Below are 22,975 nucleotides of genomic sequence, written 5' to 3'. Positions count from 1 at the left end.
TGGGCTTGCTTTGTACACCAGGCTGGCCTTGAACACACAGAGGTCCACCTGTCTCTGCTTCCCTGAGTGCTGGGATTAAAGCATGAGCCACTGTGCCTGGCTTGTTTTTTTTTTTTGTTGTTGTTGTTTGTTTGTTTGTTTTTGTTTAAAAACAAAACAAACTTATGGACTTATGTACAGAACTGCAGGTATCTGTAGAGATCAGACAGCTTGTAGATGGAGTTAAAGACAGCTGTGAGGCAGCCAGTATGAATTCGGGGAACCAAACTCATTTCCTTTCCAAGAGCAACGAATGCTCCCACTCTTGGAGCCATCTCTCCAGCCCCTCCTGTCCCTGTTTTCAATGTGATTGCTTTCCTGGTTTCCCTTGTATATAACAGCAGATAGCTATATGGTTTTTGAATACATGCCCTACATAGAAAGTTCTAGGCCAGCCAGGGTACACAGGCTATCTCAATAAAACAAAAACACTCTTTGTATAGTCATAAATTTACTAACCGGTCTTGTCAACTTATGTCAATTAGCTGTCCTGGAACTCTGTAGACCAGGCTAGCCTCAAACTCAGAGAACCGCCTGCCTCTGCCTTGGGAGTGCTGGGATTAAAGGCGTGTGCCGCTGTGCCAGGCACCCCTTTCCATCTTTGTTTTATGCTTACGTGTGTGTGTGCATGTATGTGTACACGCACATGTGCGCATGTGCCTGCGAGCTTCTGACGTGTGGACGGATGTGGAAGCCCGAGGGGAACTTGCTCTAGCTGTTAGCTGAGTCCACCATGTGGGACACAGACTTGAGCTGAGGTTGTCAGACTGGGCTGTCGGTACCTTTACCTGCCCAGCCGTCTGTTCTGTCCCGGCGTGAAATCTTACCCCTGGTTCCCGTAAAGAAACAGGAAAGTGTCATGAAAAACTATTTCTTTCAAGGTATGAGCCTTTATTTGTTCACTCTTAAAGATTTTTTGACTGGACTCAGAAGTAGAAGCTCTCAGCGAGGACAGCCTACGTCTCTTGGCAATCTGTTCTTGCCGCTTTTCTTTGGCTTCCTTCATTCTCTTGGCCAAAAGTTTGGCGTATTCTGCTGCCTCCGTGTTTTTCTTTGGACGCTGCTTCTTCAGAGCAATACGGAGGCTTTTGTGTGGCAGGACATGCGGCGTGACAAAGACGCTGAATCCTGGGTGCTTTTGGTCCTGGCTTCTTACATTCTTTGTTTAAGGGCTTTCTGACAACATGTTGGCCGATGTCATCTTCTGTAGAGAGATTAAAGAGCTTTCGGGTCCTACTAGCTCTTTTAGGGCCCAGCCGACGAGCACAGTGGTGTCCGTCGGTCCAGGATGACCCTTCTCTCCTTTTCTCACAATAACCAAGTTGAGAACACTCAGATTGGCGCCCACAGCGCATCCACGGCAGACGTGCGCCTCCTCCAGTCCTCCTTGGTCCATGACGAGAATGGCCCTCACTCGACCACAGGCGCACCCTGCCGTGGACCTAAACATTTTGCTTCATGGGAAAACCTTGTCGTTCCCACCGCTGATCCGGACCACAGAGCCCTTCCACCCTTCCCCCGAGCATCAGCAGCTACTTCCGCAGCCAGGCGCTTCTCATAGGACGTGAGAAGCTGGCGCTCCTCCTGCACTTGAGAGAGCTTCTGACAGCCGGTGGCAGAAAAGGAGATGCTTTATCTTGGCACAGCCGACAGCCTGGGAGGCGCCACGAAGAGGAGGTGCAAAACTATTTTTAATAATACAAAAATATTAATGCCGTCGAGCCAGTAGAAGAGGAAGCAACTGTGCCGTCCACCGAAAGAATACAGCGCTGCTTCGTTGTTGACTGGGGAGAAAACCTGATGGCATTGCAATGCTTTGCCGGATCATCTTGCTTCAGAAGCCTGGGTTCTCTTTCCGCGTGTCGACCTTGTACAAACCTGCTTCTTTCATGCTGTGAGCATGTGTAGTTCTAGTCTATGTTTTATTAGCAGACGCTCTCCTCGTGGAAACCTGACTTTAAGCAATAAATAATGGTAGTTGTCATATTTACTACAGAAGCTATTTAGCGGAAGGTATTTTCAGAGATTGAGTTGAATCACAGTTTTAAGGAAAATGGTATATGGTGTCCACATTAATTCATACTAATATTGTATCCTGAGAAACCGAACTCTAATCTGTTTAGAACTTAAAACTGTTCTTGATTTTTTTTTTTTTTTTTTTTTGTAGATTTGACCTCATTTTCTAGGTTCTGTGAAGCTGAAGTTTTGAAAGTCTAAATCGGTGGTTCTCAACCTTCCCAGTGCCGCAACTCCTTTTTAGGCCCTCATGTGTTGGTGACCCCAACTATAAAATCATTTTGTTGTGCTAGTTTTATGAATCATAATGTAACTATCTGATATACAATCCCTGTGCAAAGGCCATTTGACTCCCCAAGGGGGTCATGACCCCCAGGTTGAGAACTGGTGGTGTAGATGTCCACCTACAGGTTCCTAAGACATTTTATCGTTTTTTCTTTTTATTAATTACAGTTTATTCACTTTGTATCCCAGCTGTAGCCCCGCCCATCCCTTCCCAATCCCTCCCTCTTCTTCTCCCAGTCCAATGATGGGGAGGTCCTCTTCCCCTGTCATCTGACCCTAGTCTATCAGGTCTCATCAGGACTGGCTTCCTCTGTGGACTGGTAAGGCTGCTCCCCCATCAGGAGGGCATTTTATAGTTTTTGAGTGGCTTGTTAAGATATATTTTCTCCATCCATGTGTCCACTTTCTTTAATATTTCATTTTATGTATATGGTTGTCTTACCTGCACGTGTCTGCCTCTTTTGTGGGGGGTGCAGTCAAGACAGGATTTCTCTATGTAGCAGTCCTGGGTGGCCTGGAACTTGCTGTGCTCACCAGGCTAGACTTGAACTCACAAAGGTCCATCTGCCTGCACTGCCTGGCTGTGTCTTGTGTGCCTGGTAATATATGGAGTCCAGAAGGAGGCATCAGATCCCCTGGACTAGGATTACTGATGGCTAGTAGCTGCCATGTGGTACTGGGAACCAAATCCTGGCCCTCTGTAAGAGCTACCAGTGCTCTTAATTGTTGGTCCTGGGGATCAAATTCAGGATTGGAAGCAAGAACCTTTACCCACTGAGCCATCTCTCTGGCCTCACTTTCAAAACTTTATATACTGTCTGTTACAAGAAATGGATAATAGTTTAAAGGAATTCTTCACCTGATGAGACATTTCATAAGCCCTAATTTTGCCAATTAAGACATTTTAGGTTGATGCAAACTAGCTGAGGCTCAATGGGAGGATGCCATTAGTCTGTTAAAAGCTATGAGTCTTAGCTATAGTTTTAACTGTGACAGCATAAGCCATTGATGAGCAAGAGAGCAGCTAAGATACACAGACACATTCAGAAGCCCTAGATTGATGGGAAAGCAGCAGATGATAGGACATTTGGTGGCAAGTGGGCACAATGTCACTGTCTTTGGCAGCCTGAACCAGTTTTGAAAAATCCCATAGTTGGTTCTTTTCCTGGTGAATTCTGCAGCAAGCAGAACATTTACCTGACTTTGAAAGCTGTAAAGATGACCGTTTCACTGCATCATCCTTACCATCAAGACCAAGGACAGACTTTTATTAATTTTTCACATTATAGCCACAGTCAAGTTATTGTTAAAAACAGCTTTTAAAGGCATCACAGGAGAAAAATAATGCGACTACAGGGATTAGAAACTGAGTGAAGTGCTGGGAGGAAGACCTGGGTTCCTTCCACAGAACTTGAGTGAAAAAGAAGAAGTTGGCCATAGGGGCACAACTTTATAGCCCCAGTGCTGGGGGAGGCAGAGACAGATGGAACCCTGGGACACTGGCCAGCCATCCTAGCCTGTTTAGTGAGCTTTGGGCCAGGGAAAGACCTTGTCACAACAGCAACAACAGATGTGGACAGCGCCTGAGTTATGGACAGCCAGCTGTCCTTTGGCTTCCGTGTGCATGTACATGTACACATTTGATACAGAAACTGAGTCATGGGGTTGGAGGGATGGCTCAGCAGGAAGGAGCACTTGCCAAGTCCAACTCCCAGTAGTCAGGCTGGGTGGCCCAAAATAGCCTATAACTTCAACTCCAGCAGATGGAATGCCCTCTTCTGGATTTTGTGGGCACTCACATAATCGAATGCACACTCACAGATGTGCATAAAAAGATAACCCAGTTTTTAAAACCTGAGACACAGAAACAAGTACAAAGGAGAGACAAAGTTGGTTGTCTCTGAGACTGAAAACCAAAAGTAAAAGAGTGGGAGAGATATTGCATTCTTTGCAAAGGCTTCAAATGTAATAAGGCATATAAATGATTCAGCCACCAGACCAATAGACACCTAGTATAATTACAAAAGAAAAAAGTTTTAAAAAATGCTCACGGGCCAGTGAAATAGTTCAGAGGGTAAAAGTCATTGCCACACAAGCCTGGTGCCTGGAGCTTCATCCCCAGGACCCACAGTAGAAGAAGCCTCAGCAGTGTGATGGTTGCACACATATTTAATCCCAGCACTTGGGAGGCAGAGGCAGGCAGATCTCTGAGTTTGAGGCAAGCCAGGCCTGCAGAGGGAGTTTCTGGACAGCCAGCGCTACACAGACAAACCCTGTTTTGAAACACTGAAGAGGAGGAACCTGCCTCCCAGAAGTTGTCCTTTGACTTTCACCCTGACAGCGAATAGCTTCCCACACATACACTCACAATAATAATTCCTTTTCACAATCAGCAACCATGAGGGCTTGGGATAGGATGGCTGAGGTCGACATAGCAGTAGTTAGTGCTGAATCTTGCATGCTCAGGTCCCCGCCATTGTTCATCTACTGTCCTCTCTTTCTTGTTGTATTAGTTAATCCTGACTCTGAGTGTGGTTGGATTTGAAGTCACCTTTAATGTCATAATGTCAGCCCCATTTTACAATGTGGTTCTGAGAAAATTACCTAGAAGCAATTGACACGAGGATCAGAGAAATGAGGTTTGGAGTTCCTGGTCTCTATACAAACATCATACTATGGGCAGGATTGCTGAAGTGAGCAAACATCAGAGGAAGAGGAAAGATCACTTTGGAGAATTTTTTTTAATTGTTGCATCTTTTTTTCCCCTGCCAATGTCTGAAAATAAGACTTGATCTTCATCCTTCACTTCTATTAGCAACTCTTCAAGAGGCTTCCAAGCCCTAGATACAGACCGCTTTTGTATCACCTGTTCCTCTTGTTCTGTATACTCATTTAGCAATCTCTTCATCCTATAAATGGCACTGTTGCATTTTTCATGCCCTGATTCTATAAATCAATCTAATAATTCCCTCTTAAAGTGCTGTATACATTCTGTTGTGTCGTTCTGAGTTTCTTCAAGCTGGAAGGCCCAGACTACACTGTGTCTGAAGATCTGATTGACTTCAGCTCACAGGCAGGATTGGATGAAAACTGGAACTGACATTCTGAGGTAGAAGACCTTTGGTCAAGCTAGGGAGTGCTGGGCAGGAGAAACGATTTCTCCCGTGTTATGCTGTTTTAGGCTAAGCTGCCAGCACCAGGCCAGAGGGCAGCAAGGCACTTGTGGCTCCAAAGCCTGAATCAGGCAACAACGAGGGCTCAGCCTGACCCAGTTGTGTCCTTCCCCAGAATAAATGGCAAATCTCAGGCAATCCTGATGGAAGAATGAAATGAGAGAAAGTTTATTTTGTGAATCAGGGACTTATAACTCCGGCAGTGAGAGGAGTTTTGAGGGTGAATGTGTTTGATTCATTGGGGCTAGGGGTGCCACAGATACTTGATTTATGTGTAATAAAGCAGCCTTATCATGAGAGGGAAAACAGTATTTAATTATCCTATGGGTTTGGAAAGAACTCCAAGTACGGTTAAAGGTCATTGCTTGAAAGACAAGACACCAAGACATCTCAGTAGCATAAAGTGGGTGTTTCCAGGAATCCCCAAGGTGCTTTCTGAATGGGTTTTATATCGGGAAAGGATTGGGCTTTTACTCTCCCTGAGGGCTATGTGACTATCCTGAAAAGATCCGGGGAACCCCTGACCAGGCAGGGCGGGAACCCCAATGAGAAAAGGAGTTCGTAGTCTTATTTGTGGCTCAGAGGTTATCTAGAAATGAACAGACTTCAACCTTTATAGCAGGATCCCACACTGTTGGCTGCATTCTTTCAGAGAACAGACTTCTCCATGGGAAGCACTTGAGCAGGAGCTCCTCTACTCAGGTATTTGGAGCACTTGGATGTTACTGAGACCTTATTACTACTAATATGTTGTATCAACAAGTACCTTATTGGATAAGTCAAATAAATACTTCTCTTTTTTATTTTGTTATTGTTTTACACTGCTCAAGTGTATGGGCTCAGAAGGCATGGATGTGGGGTGTAACAATATGCTGTCCTTGGGGCATGACATGGCTGTTTTATACAGGAACTCAAAACAGGTACCTATACAAGATAAGTGAAGAGTCAAACCAGTTAAGAGTTCCACCATAGACTGGGAAGGGGCACTGTTTGTTTGAAGAGCTGTTAAAAGTTGAAGAATGGTGGAGAAAGAAGAGTCATTTTCTTTAGGAGTCTGTCCACTGGTAGGTTCCCAGGGCCCCAGTGGATGACACCGTAGCCATGTACCTCCTAGTTGGACTCAGCAGGTTAAGAATAAATACAATACTAGTATAAAGTACGGAGGGTGAGTCAGGTGGGGAGGAATGTGAGGGATGGCTATGAGCGATATACGTTGCACACATGTAAGAGATTTTCAAAGAAAAAATAAAATAAAAATTAAGACAAGGGTATGAACTCAATTATCTCTGTATTTGAGATCTGGGTCTCAGTATGTGGGTTGAGCACACAGAATACTCTTCCCATAAAAATGCCAGAGGTTATATACTATTTATTCAGTGTAGACACTAAAGAGTTATATACTTGGTAACTAATTTGTGGATGCCTTTGACATGCAAGTTGTTATTTATGTCAGCACCTAAACCTATTATCACTCCAAACTCAGACACTTAGAACAAAATCAATAATAGGGTAATATGTCTCCACAAAAGCCCAGCTATCTTACCACAGGTCCTGAATATTACAACATAGATAAAGCACAAGAAAAAGATCTTAAATCCAATTAGATAAAAAGGATACATGAATAAAGAGGACATGGATAAATTCCTTAAATAAATATGAAACAAATCAATTGAATGAACCGAATAAACCCTTCAAAACCAGGAAAACATAAACAATTAGAAGTGTTGGTAATGTTCTTGTATAGAATGTATAGAATTTACCCTTGTTCATTCAAATGCTGATTTCTCTACCCCACTATCTGGTTTCAATTTGGACATTGCATTTGTTGTGCCCAGTTCACAAGACCCCAAAGACCTCCAGGAATGAACTCCAATACAAGCACATGAAAGTTTATTGTATATACAAGCTCGATCGTGAGCAGAAAATATCCCTGACTTAGCAGGAGAGCAATGCAGCCCCCAGCTCCAGGAGAACAGAGTTTTTAAAGGGAAAAACAACAAGCAGGGAATTTCTAAGCCTTGACCTATTTTAGCCCTGGCCCAGCCATCTGGAAAATATCTGATCATGAGCAATGGCTGGGATGTCCTGTTAAGTGCTGATTAGGCTGCACTAGGGAAGGGGAAAGTGATTAATACATCTCATGGTTTTTCTTAGATGCATAGACAGGGGCTATCTGGGTGGGAGACTGCTGGCCATCTGGTCAAGTTGCCAAGCAATGGTATTTCCCAAGACAGGGTGGGCGAGTCTGTCTTAAGTTGTCTGTTCCTTTGTCTAAACTTGTACCAGGGGACCTCAGCCATGCTGCCTTAAAATTCTAATTTTTTAAAACTTTGGACCTCTCATTCCCCCCTTTTTGAGGGGACACCTCCTAGAATCCTCGAGATATGATCATTTCTGCCTATCAGGTGGGATTAGGGGCAGAGGTCTCTTCTTCTGTATCTGATTCAATGCTGACCATGGGCCCGTCGACATCAGGGGCTAAGGAGGCTGAAATGATTAGTCAATCCAACTAGTGAGGCAGCCGGTAACAATCCGGGGTGGGTCTTCAGCGAATCCATCAGCTTACGCAGGTGTTTTCTCCAGGTGGGTTCCAGTGAGTGAAAACCTACAGGACTAAACACAGACTAGGAACAGAGTTATTATTGGGGGGAAGGGGAGTTCATAAGTTGGTGTTGTTTTCGTCCATGGCCAGTAATTGGTAGTGGTGAAAGGAACACCATCAGCTGAATAGACCCAGCCTCTGCTTGATGTAGGCCATTAACTGGTTTAGCAGACATGGCCCAATTGTGACCAGCAACAATAGGATGATAAGAGCACCGAAGAGGATGTATATCAGAGTTGTCAACCAAGGGGACATATTAAACCAAGATTCAAACCATCCTGATCTGGCTTCTCTTTCCCTGCGTCTCTGCTCCAAGCCTTCTCTAACCCTGGTTAGTGACTCCCTTATAATGCCAGACCTATTGACACAGACACAACATTCTTCCTTGAGTACTACACATAGCCATCCTTGTTGTAGGAACAACAAATCGAGCCCCCTTCTATTCTAGAGGACAACCTCTGCTAGAGAATCAACATTTTCTTCTATATCCAAAATAGAATCCTCCAATCTTTGGATGTCTAGGTCTATATATTCTCTTAGTTGTCCATAATGCTTGTCCTGGAGGACCAATGAGGTGATACCTGTTCCTGCTTCCACTGCTCCCAGCCCAGTAGTACCACTACGGCAACAGTTGTTATGGTTCCCTTTTATTTCTTATATAATTTTGGTTTGGTGGGTCAAAGGCTAGAAGGAACTTTTCATTGTTGTGGTAAATCAGCTGGGGGACCAATGGCACTAGCACACAGTAAGAACCTGGAAGCAGTTTACCATATATACAAGGGGTCAAGCCAGAGAAACAGGCCAACTAGGCACTAATGCGGGATACTAGAAATTGGTCTGCTCCTGCCCCCACAGTCAAAGTCTGATTACAAAGGCCCTTATGAGTATTGGGATTGGTCCCCACACAAGTACTGCTTCCGGGGATCAGCTGGAGAGTGAGTCTGGCTTGTGGGGGTGGATGCCATTTGCTACTAGTTGTATCTGCAGCAAGAGTATAGTTGTTAACGATTGCTATTGCCTCATAGAAGGGGGATGCGAGTCATAACATAGCTAACAAGAATCAGGCAAGTCCCATTCAAATCAATATATGTGTTAAGCTTCAATTCCCAGAGGGATTTGGACCGGAGTTCCTTAAAGGCCCCTTTTCTTGGGTAGGCTTAGGAGAAGAGGCAGGTGAGAGTTTGGGGTTCCTTGCCACTTGGGGTGTCTTAGTAATGGTCAAGCCAATGCAGGGGAGGGTGTAGGACAGTGTTAAGGCCAACAGCCCTGGGGGTCTCTTTAGAAAGAAGCAAGTTAAGGCATATTATTTCTCTAGCATCCCTGTCATCCAAAGGCATAGCCTGAAATTTTTCCCTTGCAGCTATTGGGTACAGCTTTTACCCTTGTCGGTAAAGGAAAGCTTAAGCTGATTACAGGGTTTGGGTATAGCAGAGTAGGGGCCATCATTGACCTCCCATGCACATTTATCATATTTGGGTCTCTTGTCAACTGGATAAGTCCGGTTGAGACAGGTTTCCAACTAGTGGCAAATTCTTCGCATCCCCATTCTGCACAATAAAGGTCATCCCTGGCCCCACACTGTTCCCGCTGCCATGCAGAATCAAAAGGGGAGGGACACAAATAAAAGTGATCCTGACAGCATGGAGTGGGTCAGATCGAAGCTCAGCTCAGGGAACCATGTGTTTGAAGGAACTATCTGAGATGCCATGGCTAAGATATTGCCATAGTCACCCATAACACCCAGGTATTAATTACAGGGGTGTATGGGTTTCAGGCAGCAGTACATACGGTTAGTAGTCCTAAGATGATGAGAAGGTTCTTGATAATTTTAGCTTGAGTGGTGAAGATCCTTTTTTATTTTCCATTCCAGGGCAGCAGGAGTCAGGCAGGCTTCTTGGGTTGAGAACAGGTTGGCAGGCCCGACATGCGAATAATGAATCCAAGCCGAGATTCCGTCAACCTTAATGGCAGGTGGAGTGGTCAGCAGGACGATGTATGGTCCTTTCCATCTGGGTTCTAATGTGCCTTGATCAAACCGCTTCATGTAGACCCAGTCTCTGGGCCAGAACTTGTGGAGTTCTGGAACCAGGCCTGCCTCATAGAGAGTATGCAGTTTAGAGCAAACATGTTTATGAGCCCATTGGGTAGCCCTGACATAGAAGATCAAGTCTTCCTCATCTATTTCAGCAATGGCATCAGATTTAAGATTAGGTATAATAGGGGCTGGCGTTCCGTACATGATTTCAAAAGGAGTCAGTCCTAACTGATAGGGAGAATTTCTGACTCTACACAGGGCAAAGGGGATGAACATCACCCAGTCACTGCCAGCCTCCAAGATTAATTTAGTTAAGGTCTCTTTTAATGTTCTATTCATTCTCTCTACTTGTCCTGAACTTTGAGGTCTGTAAGCACAATGTAACTTCCAATCTGCCCCAATATATTTGGCTACACTCTGCCTTACCTTCGACACAAAAGCCGGTCCATTATCTGACCCTATCATATGAGGAAAACCATACCTGGGGTAAAATGTCTTCCAATAATTTCTTAGCTACTACCTAAGTGGTCTTATCCTTGACAGGGAAGGCCTCAGCCCATCCCGAAAAAGTGTCTACCAACACTAACAGATATTTGTATCCACACCTTCCAGGCTTGCTCTCTGTCAGATCAACTTCCCAGTAAGCTCTGGGCCTCTGACCTCTATGGTGTGATCCTGGGTGTTGTGGATTGTTGGTGGCGTTGGTCATCTGACAAGCCTTGCAATTAGTCACAATGTCATCAATAGTCTTATGCATGTCCTTAAAAGTCACTCTAGATTGTCTGACAGCACCCGCCATTCTTCTTGATCCCATGTGAGGGACTCTATGAATTTTTCTGAGAATAACTCTTGCTAAGGAATTGGGCAAGATTAACCTATCATCGGTTTAATGACACCAGCCATTCAAATATTGGCTCATGTGCTGATTTTTGGCCCATTTTATTTCCTCCTCAGTGTAATGAGGTTCCTCCGGCAAGTTTGGATTGGGTGGCTCTGGCAAAATGGTTACTAAGATGGTGGCTTCTGTCTCTTAAAGTGCAACGTCCTTGGCTGTCTTATCAACTAGGTTATTGCCTCTGGTCAACCTGGTGGTTCCTTTTTAGTATCCAGAGCAGTGGATAAAGGCCAGGTTCTTGGGAAGCCATAAGGCTCTAAGGAGCTGCCAAATTTACTCCCTAGTTTTAATGGTTCTTCCTTCAGCCGTCAGGAGCCCTCGTTTTTGGAATATAGCTCCATGCACATGGGCAGTGGTAAATGCATACTGTCTGTATAGATATTGATGGCTAGTCCTTTGCCCATGGTAAGGGCTTGAGTTAAGGTGATTAATTCAGCCTTTTGAGTGGAAGTTCCTGGGGGACGAGGGTTGAGCCCAAATTACCTCAGTCTCGGTGGTCATACTTGCTCTACTCGGACCCTCATGGATGAAACTGCTCCCACTGGTGAACCAAGTGTGCTCAGCATTAGACAGAGGAACATCTTTTTAAGTCAGGTCCGGTGTTGTGTACCTGAGCCAAGATTTCTTCACAGTGACACAGGGGCTGTTCCAGTTCTGGATCTGGCAGGAAGGTCACTGGATTCAAGGAGGCAGGGGGCTGAAAAACAACTCAGCCAGAATTAATCAATAGGGTCTGATAGTGGGTCATGTGAGTGTTGCTCAACTATTGATCAGGTGGTTGTTTGAGTACCCCCTCAATGGCATGGGGAGTGGTCACCATAGATTCTGGCCCAATGTCAGCTTATTAGTGTCTTTGACCAGCAGTGCCATTGCTGTAATAATGCACAGACAAGGGGGCCATCCAGCCACTGCTGGGTCCAACTTTTTGAACAGGTATGTCACCGGATGTTTCCAGGGCCCCAGTGTTTGAGTCAGGACTCCTTTGGCAATCCCTTTCCATTCATCCACAAACAGGTTAAAGGGTTGCCAGGTATCACTGGTGCTGACAGTAGGGCCTGTCTCAACTGTTCAAAAGCCTGTTGCTCTTCTGAGTGCCAATAAAAAATTTCAGTCTCTTTTGTGACTTCATAAAAGGCCTTAGCTATTTCTGAAAAACCTGGATTCAGAGTCTGCAGAATCCCTCTGACCCTAGGAACTGTCTTACCTGGCGGCAACTGTTTGGGACTGGAATGCTGAGAACAGTCTCTTTTCTGGCTTTGGAGAGCCAGCGTTGCCCTCCTTTCAGGATGTAGCCAAGGTAGGTCACTTCAGTTCTGCAGAGCGGTGTTTTCGGTTGAGGCTCAGTACCTTAGGTCCCCCAGGGCTTGTAGGAGTCTCCGGGTCCCTTCCTCGTCCTTGGCTGCCACCAAGAGGTCATCTACATACTGGAGAAGGGTAACATCTGGGTTGTTAGCCCGGGACTCACCCAGGTCCTCATGCAGGGACTCGAAGATGGTGGGTGAGTTCTTAAATCCTTGAGGTAGGTGTGTCTAAGTCAGCTGTCCTTTGATGCCTGCCTCTGGGTCATGCCATTCGAAAGCAAAGGATTCTGGGCTTTTGGGTGCCAAGGGGAGGCTGAAGAAGGTGTCCTTCAGGTCTAGGATGGTGTGCCAGTCTCTTTCAGGTGGTAGAGAACTCAGCAATGTGTAAGGGTTAGGTACAGTGGGGTGAATATCTATCACCTGTCGGTTGATTTCCCGTAAGTCTTGGAATGGCCAATAGTCATTTGAGTTAGGCTTTTTAACAGGCAGCAGTGGAGTATTCCAGGCAGACTGACAAGGCCTCAGAATCCCAAGGTTGAGTAGTTTATGGATGTGAGGAGTTATTCCCCTCTTTGCCTCCAGAGACATTGGGTATTGACGTACCTGGGTGGGATCTGCCCCTGACTTGAGTTCCACAAACACAGGTGGCTGCTGTTTGGCTAGTCCCATTCCCCGTTTCTGCCCAAACCTGAGAGGAAATTCCTCCAACTAATGATCTAGAGTTTTCGCATGAGCAAGGGGTTGTTCATACAATTTGTGCTCAGATTCTGGGGTCAGGTTGACTGTTAGGACTTGGATAGGCTTCCCTTTATCATGTTAAGTAGTTGGGCTCCTTCTGGCCCAAAATGTATCTGGGCCCTCATTTTGGTTAACAGATCCCTCCCCAAAAGGGTAAGGGCATTCTGGGATGACCATGAATGAATGGATTACCTGTCCCATTCCCAAGTCCACAGATCTCCCGGTAGTCAATGAGTATTGTTTAGTACCTGTGGCCCCTTGGACCCAAGATTTCTTTGAAGATAGTGCCACCCCGGCCTTTAGGAGCACTGAATGTTGGGCTCCAGTATCTACTAGAAAGTCCAAGGGTTTCCCTCCACTTTAAGGGTTACCCTGGGTTCAGGGAGGGGATCTGAACCCTGACCCCCTCAGTCCTCTTCCTTTTCCATGAACATAACCTTAGTTCACGGCTTTCTCTTTGGACAATCTTTTATCTAGTGTCCCTCTTCTTTACAGTAGGCACATTGGTTCTTACCTAATTGTGGCCTGTTGCATCCCTCAGGCTCCTTTTTTTCTGCTACTCGCTGGAATCGTCTTCTCTCTCCTGGATCTGAGGCAGGGGCAGCCAGAAGTACTTTGGCCAGGTCCCTATTCCGCCTTTTCTCTGCCCTAATTTGCTTCTCTTCTGAACCGTCCCTATTGTTATACACTTTCTCTGAAATCTCTACTAAGTCCGTTAGCAACTTTTCTTCTAATCTCTCCTGTTTCTGTAACTTTTTCTTAATATCTGGTGCTGGCTGATTAATGAAAGCAAGGGCTACAGAGGACTTCTGAGCAGAATGCTCAGGATCATAAGTAGTATAACGTCTATAAGCCTCCACGATCCTTACTAGGAAAGCCACTGGGCTCCCATCCTCTCCCTGTCTGACATCAGAATGCCAGTGTTCCCTGGAACATTTTTCCAGGTCTCTAGGAGGATATGTTCCCTCTCTTCTGTGGTTAAAAGAACCTGTAAGAGCTGTAGGCAATCATCCCAAGTGGGCTGATGGGTAAAGAGCACAATTTCAAACAGATCAACTAGGTCCATCGGATTCTCAGAAAATTTAGCATTTTGGGTTCTCCAATTGTAAAGTTCGGCCATCGCAAAAGGCCAATAATGGTGGGGTTGATTCCCATGGTCAACGTGGGGCCAGTGGCCTGGAGAGGCAGAACCGTGGAGTCTGCTTCTAGTTCCCCAAGCCACCCGCTGACTCCTGGTGCCTTGCACCAGGCTGTCTTGTTGGTCCATGGCGGTCCCCGGAGGGAGTGTTGGTGCTGGTGTTGGAGCAGGTGCCGGCGCTGGCTGGTTGATCCTGGGGTGGAGGAGGAGGCCTATAAGACGGGGGTGGAAAATATCATCCTCAGGTATGCTATCCTGTAGGACAGGGTAAAGGAGGGGCAGAGGGTTTAGGGCGCGCCATTGTGCCTGCCACCAATGTGGTGGCAGAACCCACATCTGCATCTGTAGCCTGGGGAGTTCCTGTAGGCGAAAGACCACTGGCAGGGGAAGAAAAGACTTTATTCAGTGTGGGGGATTCGTCACCAAATCCTTCCAAACTACTATATAAGGAACCTGGTCACTATGCCCATGGGCTTTCTGAAACACTATCTTCTACTGCCAAAACAGTGGGAAGATGAAAAGTTCCCTCTGGGGGGCCATCTGGCATTGAACATTGGACATTCTGAGCTGCAATAAGTAATTAATTTTCCTTTTTTTTTCACATCAACCAAAGGATTGTGAGCTCTTGTTTTAACCTCTCTAAAGTGAATGAGAACCAAGTCAAGAGGGTGGGAAGTCATCGTGCCATGATGTCTGTCACAGTCCAATACACACACAGACTCACAAACGAGAGACACAACACAAAGAGACAAACACCAATATAATAGCCACACTGGGTCTGATAAAAAAATTAAATCAATTACTGGGCCACCGCTCAAGAAGAGGAAGGCTAAAGCAGTACAGAGAAGGGAGGAGCTGATGAGGTCTCATTTCCTCTATCAAAAATTCCTCCTGAACAGAATTGGGGAGCAGGGGTTCCCCTCTGGGGCTGGTACAGTCTCCACCTCAAAAAGGTTTCTCATAGACACTAGGAACAAAACAGAAAAGGCAGCAGGCACCAATTAAAAGGTCATGTAGCCATTCTGCAAATTAAGCTCAGACTGATGGACCTTCAGATTCCCACTATGGTTTCCCTGCCACTGAGGCTCAGAGCAGTGGACTGGTTCTATAATGGCCATGTAGTCATTCTGCAAATTAAGCTCAGACCCACGGGCCTTCAGACGAATCACTACATCCCGGTAGGACCATTCCCGAGTGCCTACCAAGAAAGGGGGAAAAAAAAAACAACTAATGAGGCCAGGGATGTTTCCCCCCACTTCAGTGGCTGTGATCTTATGTAAGGTCTTCCTACAGCCATGTCTTACTGCTCATACAGACAACTCAAGGCCTTTAGGAAAACAAACAAACAAACAAACAAACAAACAGAAAGTAGATGCAAATATAAACACTGCACAGAGTCAGAGACACTTACCAGCATAGGACCCTCCAGGCCAGGGTCTAACATCAGGGGCTAAGGAGGCTGAAATGATTAGTCAATCTTGCTAGTGAGGCAGCAGGTAACAATCCGGGGTAGGACATCCTGGTCCAGAGAGGAGGAGAAGAAAGTGAGTAGGAGGAGTCAGAGAGGAGAGGACTTGGAAACAGGAGGAGAGATGAACCCGACTTAAGATATGACTAAAAGCAAGTATAATATGGGAAATCTGAATGGGAGGAAACCATGCCGGCTTAGAGGTTTAGGCTGGAGTAACTATTGTGCAGCGTTGTGCTCTAGGTTACATAAATAAATCCTAGTTTCTGTGTGGTGATTTGGTTATACAGCTGGTTTAATTAAAACTAAATCAATAATAAATATTAATAACCAACAACAAATGGCGCCCAACATGGGGCAGAATTTACAGTAATCTAGCAAGAACTTACATAGAAAGTAATACTATAGACCAGCTTTTTAGCTCACAGATTCCTGATTAGACAGAGCAGCAAGGCCTCCAGGAAGCTGCAGAAAAACAAAAATTGATACATACAAACCCCAGGGATGCAGTTTCTTTAGAAAAAAAAAAAAGTAGCTCTTTAACAAGGAAGCTTCTCAGAGCAGACTTTGATAGCCAAGACAGAAAGCAAAATCCCTTTGAGAAGGGAAGTCTTGTCAGCCTGAGGAGCAAACATCTGTGAACCCAGTAACTTCCCAGAGTGAGGAAGGGGTCAAGATCCAGTTAGGGAGGCAGAAAAAATACTTCTCCCTGGAAGCAGGAACCAGAGACAGACAGAGAAGCCTCAAGCATCTGAACTGATAAGGTCTGAAAGGGAAGTTGGGTCTAAGAGAGTAAAGTTCTTAGGGAATGGTTTTGAGATTTAAAAAGATAAATTTCTATGTTGAGAATGGAGGAAGACACAACTACACAGTGCTTCTGGCTACCGTTAGAGTTTGTTTCTCTTAGCATACAAATAGGGCTCTCCATCAAAAGGGAAACTTGTAGGACTACTCATCCCTACTCTTCCCTTCCTGCTTTCCTGTCTCAGTAAACCTGCCTCTGATGACCTGCATAGAGCTACACAAACTCACAAATGACCTCAGCTCAACTCCACTGCACTAACTGAACAGAATTCTGAACTGCACCAAAATGAGCTGCATTCAACTGAACTGCCTGAACTGAACGAGTGAACTGACTCTTTTCCCTGAGCTGCTCTTAAATAGCTTCTTTCCTGTGCTGGTCGCACCTTATCTCTTGATTCAGTCTGTCAAATCTTTCTCTGATTCATCACTTTGTCTGCTCCTCTACTACACAAAATTGTTTGAGATTGAAGGAGTGTATGGATGTACAAAGGGGCTAAAGGGCTGTATCCCAGCCAGACTAGCCATGCTGCTGGGTAAAAATTCCTGTACAGCAGCGTAACAGCTACCACTTACTTTTTGCCTGCTACTTTGAAGTCTTTTATTTCTTCCAGAGTCCATATGTGGATTAGAACATACCTTATAAATCCTTTCTGATTCTAGTTTAATATGTTTACAGTACAATCTTGCGTTTAATCTATTTTAGTACAATGTTTTACTTCTTTCTGGTTGCATAATTCAACACAGTATTTGCACATATATTACATACACAAAGATAACTAAGTGATAAACATATATACCAAAATTGAACAAATCATGCACTGATGTTTGGCTAGGCCAGTTGTATAATACTGCTATTTTGACACAGGATGCTTTTGTTCAGGTAGGAGGAGAAACAATGTAACAGAGGTCAGACAAAAGCTAATAATAAAAAATATTATAAACATTACTGTAATAATAAAAATTGGGTGTATCAGGCTGCAGTTATGGTTGAAGCTTCTTCCCTCCTGGCTATCTTTCATAATAAAAGGTCTTATGCAGGTATCAGGGGGGAAAAGTCACCATTAAAAGCTATGGAGGTAATCGTCAACTTTGTTTGGATTTGAGGCCCACTCCACAAGAGGTAATACAGGCTTGTGCCTTCCAAAATGAAGCTGGGAGGAGGGAAAACTTGATTTCTTTGATATCAAAAGATAACTGATATTTTGGTAAGACTGGATAGCAGCTGTTTTGATGTATGGAGACTGGCCTACATCATTCTTTGATGCCGGGGCCTGAAGTTTTACTGTAGAAATGCTTTCTTCTTTACCAATTATTTGGCACACTGCTTTTACACTTTTTCAATAATCTTGGGAAATTTCTATTTCTAATTTTTGTATCACATTTTTTTTTATTCTTTCAGTAAGTACCTTCACATCGTCCTTGATACCAAAAACCATGTAAGTTTGGTTGCTCATGACATTTGTTTTGGAAGCTATAGTTTCAATTTATTCATCTTCATTTCCTTTTTTTCTGGACAACAACCTTGTTTAACAAGATTTGAAATACATATTCTCTGGGTTGTTTCCAGGTTCTGGCTATTACGAATAAAACTGCTAGGAATATGGTTGAACAAATGTCCTTGTTGTGTACTTGAGCATATTTTGGATATATGCCTAGGAGTGGTATAGCTGGATCTCAAGGATCTATTCCTAATTGTCTGAGAAAGTGCCAGATTGATTTCCAAAGTGGTTGTACAAGTTTACATTCCCACCAGCAGTGGAGGAAGGTTCCACATCCTCTCCCGCATGTGTTGTCACTTGAGTTTTTGATCTTAGCCATTCTGATGGGTGTAGGGTGAAATTTCAGGGTCATTTTGATTTGCATCTTCCTGATGGCTAAGGAAGTTGAACATTTCTTTAAGTGTTTCTCTGCCGTTATATATTCCACTACAGAGAATTCTTTGTTTAGCTTCATTCTCCATTTTTTAATTGTATTACTTGATTTGTTGCTTTTCAGCTTCTTTAGTTCTTTATATATTCTGGATATTAGCCCTCGGTCAGATGTAGGGTTGGTGAAGATCCCTTCCCAGTCTATAGGCTGTCGTTTTGTTCTGATGACAGTGTCTTTTGCTTTACAAAAGCTTTTCAGTTTCATGAAGTCTCATTTATTGATTGTTGGTCTTAGAGCCTGTGCTGTTGGTGTTCTGTTCAGGAAGTTGTCTCCTGTGCCAATGAGTTTTAGGCTCTTCCCCACTTTTTCTTCTAACTCATTTAGTGTGTCTGGTTTTATGTTAAGGTCTTTGATTCACTGGGACTTTAGTTTTGTGCAGGGTAATAAATATGGAACTATTTTCATTTTTCTGCATGTAGACATTCAGTTGGACCAGCACCATTTGTTGAAGATGCTGTCTTTTTTTCCATTGAATGGTTTTGGCTTCTTTGTAAAAAATCAGGTGTCCATAGGTGTGTGGGTTTAATTGTGGGTCTTCGGTTCCATTGATCCATCATTCTGTTTCTATGCCAATACCATGAAGTTTTTATTACTATTGTTCTGTAGTACAGCTTGTGATCAGGAATGTAGATACCTCCAGATGATCAGTTGTTGTACAGGATCGTTTGTTCAACCATGTTCCTAGCAGCATTATTTGTAATAGCCAGAACCTGGAAACAACCCAGATGTTCCTCAATGGAGGAATGGATACAGAAATTGTGGTACATTTACACAATGGAATACTACTCAGCAATTAAAAACAAAGAAACCATGAAATTTGCAGGCAAATGGTGGGATCTAGAAAAGATCATCCTGAGTGAGGCATCCCAGAAGCAGAAAGACACACATATAAGTGGATACTAGACCTGTAAGATAGGATAAACATACTAAAATCTGTACACTTAAAGAAGCTAAGCAAGAAGGAGGACCTGGGGTAAGATGATCAATCCTCACTTAGAAAGACAAATGAGATGGAGATTGGAAGAAGGAGAAAACAAGAAACAGGACAGGAGCCTCCCACAAAGGGCTTCTGAAAGACTCTACCCAGTATTGTATCAAAGCAGATGCTGAGACTCATAGCAAAACTTTGGGCAGAGTGCAAGGAATCATATGAGAGAAGGGGGAGTTAGTAAGACCTGGAGAAGACAGGAGCTCCACAAGGAGAGCAACAGAACCAAAATATCTGGGCACAGTGGTTTTTTTCTAAGACTGATAATCCAACCAAGGTCCATTCATGGATATAACCTAGAACCCCTGCTCAGATGTAGCCCATGGCAGCTCAGTATCCAAGTGGGCACCCTAGTAAGGGGAACAGGGACTGTCTCTGACATGAACTCAGTGGCTGGCTCTTTGATTCCCCACCACCACCACCGAGAGAGGAGCAGCCTTGCCAGGCCACAGAGGAGGGCATTGCAGCCAGTCCTAATGAGACCTGATAAGCTAGGGTCAGATGGAAGGGAAGGAGGACCTCCCCTATCAGTGGACTTAAAGAGGGGCATGGGAGGAGATGAGGGATGGAGTGTGGGACTGGGAGGGAATAAGGGAGAGGACTACAGCTGGGATACAAAACGAATAAAATGTAATTAATGTAAAAAAATAAAATTTTAATTAAAAAATTAACTTTGAAAAATAAAAATCTGAAAAATAAAAAAAGAAATACATGCTCTCCTTGGTGGAGTCTATGATTGGCTGAACTTTTATTTGATATATTGAGCATTTCATTTCCAAAATGTCTGTAATTCCTTAAGGATCTTTATCTTGGGCTAGGGGAGTTGTTTATTGTATAACTGCATGTGTTTCCATGAATGATGACCTGAGTTCAGTCCTACAGACTAGCCTAGTGCAAAGACACATGGAAGATGTATTCTGATGTATTCACATGTGTGCATGCATGGATGCTTAAAAAAAAAAGCATAACATCCTATGGTTGTAATGGATTAAGGTTGGAATTTTTCTGAAGTATTAATTGCATAAAACTTTTTTAAGGGATCCACCAAGATGGCTTAGAGTGTTAGGGTACTTGCCTCCAAGCCTGATGACCTGTGTTCAGTTGTTGGAAGGAGAAAACTGACACCAATAAATTGCTCTCTGACACCTACAAAAGATGTGCACACACCCCCATAAATGTAAAACAAAACAAAATTTAAAGACAGGTGAGTGTTGTATTAAAACATTTGCCTGAAAACAATCTGTACACACATTGAAAATAAGATTAAAGACAGCATAGCATGAACAAAAGCTGTACCGAAGTGCACAAAAATACCAAATGATGAAAAAAGTAGAGAAATGAAGATGTCTCCTTATCAAAGGAGACAGTAGACAAAGAAAAGTTCACGTTCAGGCTGGAGAGTTGGCTCGGCAGTTGAGAACACAGGTTGTTTCCTCAGAGGACCAGGGTTCGGTTCCCAGCACACACAAAGCGGCTCACAACCATCTGCTACTCCAGTTCCAGGAAATCTAATGCTCTCTTCTAGCTTCTTCAGTCAACGTTTGTGTATGGCGCACAAACACACATGAGGCAAACACCACATACACTTAGGCTGTCACCAGACTAAAATAAGACACACCAAAATTAGCTCTCCCAAATACAAAGGAGTTAATATAGTTAGAAAAAATTACATAAAAAGGAAACAATCTATCAAAATGTTTCGTGTATAAATAACTGTGCAGCAAATGCGGAAGCTCTCAGTTTTGTTCACAAAACACCAAAGGTCATAAAACGTCAAGATACAGCTTGACCCAGTAACATAATACTCCATACTCAGTTTTAGGTAGTTTATCTAAACTAAAAACTAAGAAGAAAACTTGAGTTAAACTATAACATAGATAAAATGGATTTATACTACTCAATAGAAAGAGAATCTATTTTTTTGTTCATTTTTTTGGAGACAGGGTCGGACTATGCAGCCCTGGCCTCTCCCACTGTGTATACATAAAAATAAATAAATACAATGAAAAATTGGGTTAAATAAATTTTTTCTTAAAAATGTCAGTAAATGTAGTATTAGATAAATGGCTTAAAACTGATCAATGTATATGAATGTGTGTCAAGAAATTATTTTGCATTATTTTTCATGTTTAGAAAGCCAATGAAATTGGGGGGTGGTTTATTATTATATAATAAAAAGACAATATAAATAATGTTCTGTTACATGAGCGATCAGCCCTAAACAAGATATGCAACACTGTAGAGAGGAGGCAGAAGGAATCTAAAATCTGAAGAGAGAGGGATCGTGGCTCAGAAATGCTACAGTCTGGGCATGACATAATTGCTGCAATCATGGTGTCACAGAAGCTGTGCCTGCCTGCACAGACATGGTTCTATGTGTAGTGTAAAGACCCTTGCTTTGCAAGGCTGATGATCACATTCTATTCCCAGAAGCCATGAAAAGTTAGAAAAGACTTCAAAAACTTGTCCCTTTATCTCTACTTGCACACTCTGGAGGGCACATGCTCATATCTCTCATACATTCACATTAAAATTCCGAAATAATTTAGAGAAAACATTTTAAATAAATGCCCTAATGATGTGAATACGGGGTCTTAGAAAAAGAAGAACAATTTCAAAAACAGAAACAGCAAGAAATAATAAAGATGACAGCAGAAAAATGAAATGGAGATACAGAGAACAATATGCCTTGTCAATCACAGGGTTGCTTCTTTATACAATCAAGAAAAAAAAAAAAAAAAAAAAAAAAAAAACAACAACAAAAAAACAAGGTTAGCAAACCCTACCCAGACTAAGAGACAGAACCACACAATTTTATAAAATGAGGGATGAAGGAGAGGAAATTGTGACAAATTCCATTGAAATAGAGGCAGCCATGAAATACCTTGAAAAAGCTATCAAAGAACCCTGTAAAATGTAGAAAAATGGTTAAATTTCTAGACACATAGAACCTGCCAAAATAAAATAAAAAAGATGTAATGAGCTTAAACATATCCATAACAAGACTGAAGCAGTAATAATTAAAAAGAAATAACACCTCAGCTCAGAAGAAGCAACAAGGAACAATACAGTCAATAAGTGAGCATAGAAATTACATGATAACCCCTCTCGCAGACCTGTAGGCTTTTTTTTTTTTTTAACATTAGCAAGGCTGGAAAAGCTTTCCAAAAATGCCAGTTTACCTTCAGATTAATAAGCTGAACAGAGAGTGCAAAAAAAAAAAATCAATTATGAAGAAAATTTAAATTCCCCTCAACAGAAAAAAATTTAAATGATTGGTATAATTCAAAGGTAAAGAATTTCCTAGAATGAGAGGGACCCAAGGGTTCAATTCCCAGTACCTAAAGAATTCCCAGACAGTAATCCTCTCAAATGAAGAGTTAAAAAAGATTTTCTAACAGTCTGTGGGCTTCCTCACTCACTTCCTTAAGAAAATAAAGCAAGAGGCTGAGCAGCTAAGACTACTTTCTAATCTTCCAGAAGACCCAAGGTCCGTTCCTAGTTGGGCAGCTCACAACCTCCATTAACCCCAGCTCCAGCGGTGGGAGAAAGAGCCAACACCAC

General features: G+C 43.4%; 1 pseudogene; it reads right to left on the bottom strand.

The window, feature by feature from the left end:
- Window positions 1-862: 862 nt before the first annotated feature.
- LOC132648680 (small ribosomal subunit protein eS6-like) lies at window positions 863-13,015 on the bottom strand (annotated as a pseudogene).
- Between the last annotated feature and the right edge of the window lie 9,960 nt (window positions 13,016-22,975).

This window comes from Meriones unguiculatus, chromosome 17 (assembly GCF_030254825.1).
Source record: "Meriones unguiculatus strain TT.TT164.6M chromosome 17, Bangor_MerUng_6.1, whole genome shotgun sequence".
In the NCBI taxonomy this organism is placed as follows: Eukaryota; Metazoa; Chordata; class Mammalia; order Rodentia; family Muridae; genus Meriones; species Meriones unguiculatus.
The sequence above is the reverse complement of the archived record's forward strand: the minus strand, read 5'-3'. Positions and strand labels throughout refer to the sequence as shown.